The sequence below is a fragment of the Agelaius tricolor genome, unplaced genomic scaffold (assembly GCF_023055355.1).
Source record: "Agelaius tricolor isolate 1412-34295 unplaced genomic scaffold, bAgeTri1.0.p SCAF_3, whole genome shotgun sequence".
Lineage (NCBI taxonomy): Eukaryota > Metazoa > Chordata > Aves > Passeriformes > Icteridae > Agelaius > Agelaius tricolor.
In genome coordinates, this window is record NW_027269263.1 from 59,528,992 (window position 1) to 59,537,648 (window position 8,657).

Consider the following 8,657-nt stretch of genomic DNA (forward strand, 5'->3'; position numbering starts at 1 on the left):
ATTCAGGATTAGTTTTCAAATGAAATAGTCAGATTCAAGCAAATGTCTTTTGCTGTGCCTAAAATTATTTTTCAAACAGTGGCTATTGTTCTTGGATCATGGCTGTGGACTTTATCTTACTTTTTTTTAAAGCTTCACCTTGAATAGAAATAAAATCTACTTCCAGAAACTAGAACAGAATGGAATAGCTTGGGCAATAATGAGCATGAAGATGAAATAGTATTATCTGGGGAAGCACAGTTCTATCACTGTAAAGCCAGGACATTTGTAATTTTCTACTTTATTTTATCATATAATAAATTTGTAGTAAGAATAATGGAACTTGGGCCAGTGTGTTAGTGACAAAAGCACACTGTAAATAGGCGAGATTTCCCTTTCCTTCTTCTATCTCCCATAGTTCAGGCAGGGACCTTAACTCAAGACTGTTGCTTACTCATTTCTTGGTGGATTTGCTAACAAGCAACTTTACTGCAGAAGAGAGAGAAGGACAGTGGCAAGCTTAATCTAAAAACCAGGTAATACTTATGAAATGATGATGATCAAAAGTGAATACAGCATTAATATTTTGGTATTTTTGGAGAAAATGACATGTAATATCCTCCTGAATAAGCTTTGGAACAAGATATGAACCTAAGCAGAAATTAAAAATAGAAGGGACAAGCACCTATTATAGCAGTTTGGTTCCATCTCCTAAGGACAAACATCTATCCCTGCTGCCACAGACCAGAGTACACAGTAAGTAGCAGGAAACGCAGTATTTTTCACAGACATGATTGTTATAGACTTTGATTTTGTACCAATTCTACCTTTCTTTGGTGAGTTGACAAAACAGCAGGAACCTCTATTGACAGAGGAAACCTTCCTCCCTTGATCTCCATCACACTGGACTGGGACCAAGACTCAGAATTTGGCAGAAAAACACTTAGAAAAGATCATTTTGTTCAGAGAAAGGAAACCTTGTTTATTTCAGCTCCAAGCAGAAACAGACTCTGGCCAAGTCTCCAGGACATGCTATAAAGGGTTGCTTTAGCAGCAGCTGGAGTTTGCATGGAAGAAATATAATGTGATACACCCTAAAAATCAGGAAACTTCAGATCTTTGAGGACATATGTTACACATTGCAGACAATACTTGTATGTTTTAAGGCGGTAAGAAGCATATATTACCTGTGCTGTTATATAAAACTGGACTTTTGAAAGGTTAACCACTTCTTTTGATTTATATAAAGTGGTGTGAGTATCCAGTATAACTTGCTGTACATTGTGCAGACTTTCATCACACTGGGTCAGAGACACCAAGGTACTGGTGATTCTCCTCATTCTTGCAACATCTTACACTGCAAGTGAATTATACCAGCAAAAAAAGCCCACAGACCCTGCAGACACTGCAGATCAGCCAGGAATCTGATACCAGCTGGTTGTACTTTCATTTTTTTTCTGGATTCCTTAGTTTATTAATGATTCATCTGCTCCGATCAACAAAAGTTGACTGTGCATGGAACTGTTGGCAACAGCTTTAATGGACTTCAGTTATCTGAGCCAGTTAGCCAGAAGGATTATTAAATGCTTGCAGACTACTTATCTATTCATAGGGGAAAAATATTTAACCTTTTCCCTTGCAAATGCAAACAAATCATGCAGATGAAGAATATACTAGTATCTGTTTTAAGGGCACTGCACCTTAAGGTTGTACAACCGATTCTTGATAGGTCCATTTTTCTTCTAATTATCCTGAGTATTTCTGCAAACAAATTAGTGGGTTAGGTGAAGAAATCATCTGAACAAATCCAAATATCATAAGAATTCATGTGGAGTGAAGCAACTGGAGAAAACTAAAAAGGAAAAAATTACATTTTAATTACTAACAAGGATCACAAAAGCACTGACCATGAGATTGGCACTCCAAATCTGACCTGTTAAGGCAACAATATTAATACCACCAGCACTAGGTCTGGAAAGTATTTTCTAGCTCCATAAAATCCCTTTATCTCTGTGAATCAGGCATGCCACTTGTGACTCAGTTTACTTGTCCATACCTGAATTCACTCAGACTACTGATGATGAATTCAAGACAAGGCATAGAGATTGAATTGAAACACATTAAATTTTGTTTCAGCGGGTTTTGTTTGAAAAGATTTTATTTGAAAGATTACACAACTGATTCTTTTTTATCAGTTCTTGACAAAACAGCTTTATTATCTTCATGTATAGAAGTATAATTGCAAAATGCAGCATTTTCAGCTCTGACAGCTGTTTGCCCTAATAGCAGTTTTCAAAGTATGTGAAAAATAAAATTCATAAAAGCTGCACCATAACCTGTAAGTGCAGATCAATTTTCAGCCTATTTGCCTTTTTTTGTTTATTATTTATAATGGCTGAGAAACTCCTGTAAATAAAAGAACAACTAGGAAATATTTCCTTTAACAAGCCACACTTAAAATTACTGCATCTGTTACAAGAGACTGAGGGAAAAGCAACTTCTATTTTCCATCATTAACATTTATAACAGGAATGCAGTTTGTTTAGCTAGTCTTTGATGCAGGATGCTGTGAGGTGTTATTTCAGTTGTCAGTACTTTGTCTCATGTAGTGGAAAGTTTTTATCCATTCAGAGAACCCCTACAGGGAAGAAGGATTATTTGAATATTATTTAAGCTTTACTTCAAAGATTTAAATGAGAATAAAATATATATTTTGCATGTGTCTGTGCTGACTCAATCAGGACCAATAAGTTCTATTTTATTTTCATTAAAATATTCCTACCACTTCTATAGTATCAGACTGGCTTTCTGACTTCTTTCCTGATTTTCCTCCTACGCAATTTATTCTCCTGATATTCACAGATGCATCTGGCAGTGGCCAGAAAGAAGGGCCATTCCTGTGACAGAGTTGGGAGGTTCCACTCAAACCAACAAAGCCCCAAAATGAAAGTGACAATGTCTTTTTGTTCCACACTCAAAGTACTGCTTTATGCCAAGGAAAAATGGCTGGAGAGAGACCTGTGGGGACACCAGCAAGTAAACAGCAGCAATAGCATAAGTCAAAGGAGGAGGAAGTGATCCAAATCAGCCATAAGCATTTGAACAGAAAGGGTGAGGGACTGAGTCACTGAGCTCCTTTTGAGCAATTCACTGAGAATGATTTGGGATTAGCTGTTTGCTTGCTTCCTGCAAAATCTTCCTGAACACTGATCCCAGGGCATTTTAGGCCTCATTAACACACAGAAACTGCATTTGCTTAGTCACAGTGGGACTGGGCCAGATTATAAATGTTAGTCACAGAGGGAAACTCTCCCTCCATTGTGTGATCCCAACCATGTCTCAAGGATCGGACTGGTGACTGAAACCAGCAGTGAAGAGTCATCAGTCTTATCTTATGTGGAGGGACAGCTATGTAGCTGTGCACAATTTTAATTTAGTTATTTAAGAAAAATGTTACTTTGTATTACCAAAAGTGACAGAATTCACTCCACAATAATACCAGTCCCTGGCTTCATTTCTTTGCCTTCACCATTTTTTTTAGTTATTATTTTGTGAAGTCGAAAGAGCTAGCTGATGGAAAGCATTCAAAAAATTGTACTCTTACTGCAGCACAATATTAATTTATTCTGGTTGGTGTTTAATCCACTAAAGACATTTCAAAGTATAAAATTTCATGGATTCAATGTGAAGTAACTCTAAACAGAAACGTCAATGACTGTTATTACTCTTAATTTAAAACTCAATTTTTATTCATTCACTTCATTCATGAAGTGAACAAGAAGACTGTAGAACATGATATCCCAAGTTCTATTCTATTCTATTTTGAAAATTTTATCCTAATTATTTTATGCAGTTAATGATGGTTTTAACTGTTTTACTGGACCAGAGACAATGATTAGAAAATGAACAGGCCTTAGGTCACCTAGTTAAGTACCTAAGATTGATTGCCCCCTTGCTGTATATGTTGGTTGCATAAGGGGAAAGGGAAAGAACAGAAAGATTCAAACAAAAGCAGCATAATGATATTAGCCAAGGAGGATTTTGCTTTTCAAGGATACTGAACAGGACATTACAATATCATATATCCAATCTCTAAAAAGAGTTTACATGCCTTTTTTTACAATGAAATGGAAAGCTGTAATTAAAGACATTATATAGTAGGAAATGAGAAAGCAGGTAAATAAAACGTTGTGTTTTGGTCATATAGAGGTTGACCAGATGATTGATGGCAAGAACAAAACAACTTCCCTGACTTGTTGACATCCTGCATTGCATCCTCTGAGTTTAGACTTTTGTTTCTATCAAGTAAATTAATTTTGTGCAGTGTTTTCTTGAAACTCAAACAGAATGAAACAAAGATAATTATCTCTTCCATTTAGTAAGTTTCCTAAAATACCAGTAAAAAGGAGGGTGGATTTAGAAAGATAAATGCATGTATAATAAACTTGAGGATTTAAATAGTAATATACATTTTTAAATTATTTTTTCTTATTAGCAAGGAAAAAGAATGTATTTTAACAGACCAAAAAGAAACTTTTTTTAAACTATGGATTATTATGTGAGCTTCCAAACTACGCTCCTACTTTATTGTATGCAAGTCCTACTGATAGGTCCTGTTGAGGACCTCAGATTCTCCCTGCTTACTTGGCTTGATATCTGACGACATCTGAGGCATTGACTGTCTAAAAGATGGTAATTTTCCATACAGTTCTCACTTTTCACGTTTTCATGCCAAATTCTCTCCTTAAATGTAGGTGAAGTATTTCAGCAGGAGGCATCTGAGTGACTCAAGGGAATTTCTTTCAAGCAAGTGCTTTCTTCTTGAATCTTCCCTCATGAAATAAATAGTTAAATATAATAATTGAGTTGTAAAACTATATTTCTAAATTCATATTTGGAGACAAGTATTTCTTCTAGCATAAGTTATCTTGAACTAAAAACACAATTATTTTATATGACTAGTTTTGAATCCTTTAGCAAAGCCCTTTCTTGAAACCAAGCTCTCTACAGAGACCTACACACTTCAAAGCATTTGTGAGATCATGTTAGAAATGTTGATATGACACAAAAAAGGGCGACCTGATAATTTCATAGTTCTACTCAGAGTTTCTGAGGGAGATTATAATTAAATCTACACATTTCCCAAAACAACCCTACTTCCTCCATGTTTCCATTTAGCAGCATTTTCCATTAGTTAAATCTTGTTTCTTCAGTATGTGAACCAGAAAACAGAGTTCTCTTTCTCTTGCAAATGAAAATACACAGATGGGGAAAATCCACAGTTGGTGTGTGCTCAGCCAGTGTTTGAAATATGAGGAAGTTCGTAACAGAAGCCCTCAAGCTTCCATCAAAGAAGCCAAGGTAATAGATACACCAACTGTGTTGATACTAAAATGGCTAAAACATCATAATTCTTTTTACAGGCCTCATGGCTTGATGTCTACCAAAAGTAAACATTAAATCTATCTTGAGCAGGTTACCTCAGCAACCTCCTCGTAAAAGAGGAGCCATTAGATTGTCCTCTAATGTTTGCAGAACTTGAGAGCATGTAATAGAATTCCCTCTTGTCTAACAACTCACCTCTATGAATACTCCAATTTCTTCAAGAATTTTTAATAGACTTTTTCTCCTTAGATGTTGAATGTGCCCATTGAGTTTGGAGGATTGACCTATTCACCCCTGGACATTTTAGGTGTAAGAAAACTTCTGTAGGCCAAAACTATAAAAGGATCTGAAGAATAGTAACAGTTAAATTTTTCTTGCAGGCAAGACTTTGCTGAAGATATTGTGCAAGAGCTGTTGGAATTTTTCTTTCCAGTGTGTGTCGAATTCAATTTATTGGAATCCAAAATTTAAAGCAATAGAAAACAATAGTGCTTTTTTTTTTGTTTTGTCTCATTGGTGTGTATCTATATACACCCTCCATAGATAAAATGTATAAAAGGCACAATTTTGGTGTTGGGACATACTGTCTCCAGTGGGAGGGACCCCAGGCTGGAACAAGGGAGGGACTCCCCTCCGTGAGCAGAAACAACTCATGATGAGCTGACTGGAACACCCATTCCCTGTTCCCCAGTGCTGCTGCTGGAGAAGAGGCAGATCTTGGAAAGGAGGGAGGGGTGGGAAGACGGTGCTTTTAAGATTTATTTTACTTCTCATTATCCTGCTCTGGTTTTGTTAGTAATAAATTCATTTAATATCCCCACCTTGAGTCTGTTTTGCCCATGGTGGTATTTGGAGAGTGATCTCTCCTGGTCCTTATCTCAACCCATGAACTCTCAGTTATATTTTCTCCCCTCTGTCCACTTGTGGAGGGGAGTTAGAGAGGTTTTTTTGGGTGCCTGGCATCCATCCAAGGTCAATCCACTACAGGAGGTGAAGAGATTAAGTAGCTGTGTGGGTGCTCTCCTTCTTTGTTGGGGCCATTAGCCGCAGTCTTTTAAGTTGTTGGATTTTTTTTTTTAATTATTTAATATCACTTTTCCATCCTCATTTCTATCAACCAGCTTGCTTTAACTCCCACATCATAGAGCAGCGTTCTCATTGGACGTAGAGACCAAAAAGTTATTAGTAGATCTTACCAAAACTATTTCAAAATTGACCAATCCTGTCTTTGAAGTGTTCTGTTTGTTTTCTGGCTCTCATTTACCATTAAAGAAACACTTGTCACTGGTTTTTATTCCTCTGTAATGAATCGTTCCGATGCACTTCCTGATCTCTCATGTGTAACATTCCTTCTTCACTCCTAATATCCTCCTTGAGATGATTCATGGAGTTATGCCTGGAGCCCTCCTCTCCAATCTGTCCACCCTCCCTGTGGTGTTAACTCCAGATGTTTTGTGCATGTTTGCTTTAGTGAAATTGCAAACTTTTTCCACACCTAAATCTTTGAGTGACTTTGCCTAGTTTACTTACCTTACTGCCTTCCTAGTTGATTACAGCTTTAAACCTTACTTAATAATCTTACCAGATTTTTTATTTCTTTCCCTTACACTTGTTTTGAATTATATCTGAAATACTTTATTAATAAATTATTGATTATAAGCAATTATAAGGTGAAATCTCTTTATCTTTTACATTATGTTTGTCTTTATTTTGAAAGAATATCAGGCTTAATGGAGAAAAAATATAATCAAAGAATTACTTGATGAAGAAATTTCAATGGAAAAATTAAAGCATACCAAGGAATCAGTAACAATTTGTTTGCCAACACAATTATTGAATTAACATAATTAATTAACATAAATTCCATGTATTACTCTTTATAAATTGTATTGAAGTGCATTTCACTAATCAGGTAATACAAGCAGGCAGAAAAACATTCTCTCTCTCAGAAATCTACTTAATACATTAGTTCAAATGCAATAACACAAATATCCTATTCAACAATGTGCAATTTTACATGTGCTGTTGGGTTTTTTCCTATATCATTTTTCTATCTCTTCATACACTTAGAGAAATAAAATGTATAGAAAGACTGGAAAAGGACATCAAGGTTAGAAAAGTGTTTCCCATTATGTGAGAGCAGCAGCTGTAAGAAATTTTACAGGAAGCTAAAGAAAATGGAATTAATCTAGTATTTTCTTTTGATAAAGTGACAACAGAAGTTTCATTTCAAGTAATCATTGTCTGTTTTATTAAGGAAGTTATTAGAATGGTAAAGAACAACAAACCCGCATTTGATCTCTCTGTGTAATTGGTTGAATTTCAATACTTATGATATCAAATGTACCTTTCTGTCCAATTTTAGATATTTGTAAATTTTAACTGTCTGATTTTTTATATCTGCCCAGAGTGTAGCTTAGTGCAGAGCAGCATTGGACAGAAACCAGGACAGGTCTAACAACCTATTTTCAGTGTATTTATACCACCTGTGGTAGAACTAATTAGAGATGCTGAATATATTAACTAGAATTTCTACTATACTTGTGAAAAAAATAATTTCTGTAAATGATCAACATTTAATGTAGTAGTTATTGTCCTGCTTGAACTGTCTATATCATTTAAACAAATATTGGTCATGGGAAAATAAGCAGTACCCTCCATCTGTAAAAAATAAAATAATCAGTTACAGCCTGAAAATGTCTAATATGGAGCTTGGCAGTTATGTATATGAAAATCCAATGTCTGATTTTAAACAAGTATTCATTGAAATTTAACAGATACATTTTTTCCAAAAGAATCATCAGAGCTCTGTAAATCATACTTGTTTTCAAAAAACACTTGGAATGTAATTATTCTGGATTTAGTTGTATATTTTAGTTATATTCTGGAAATTTAGTTATATTTTAAAACAGTTGCTGCACAGCTCATACAGACTAAACCAAATGGGCAATATAAACAGACTTGCCAAAGGTCAGTGGTTATGAAGAAGAGATGTACTCTATATATATAGACTGGTTCATATTTATAGAGATACAATTCCTTCACATCTGCATATATATAGGCTGACTGTTTCCTTCATACTTTCACATTTTCATCTTTATATATATATATTTATTCTCTCATACATGCATGCATTTAGACCATGCAGCGTTTCAATCAAGTTTTCAAAAACAAATTCATTTGAAATAAACTGCTACATTAATTTGCTTTTAAAATTCAGATTTAATTCCTTTCTAAGATATAATATCTCTAATAGATTTCACACTAACACTGGTACATTAGAAACACAGTAT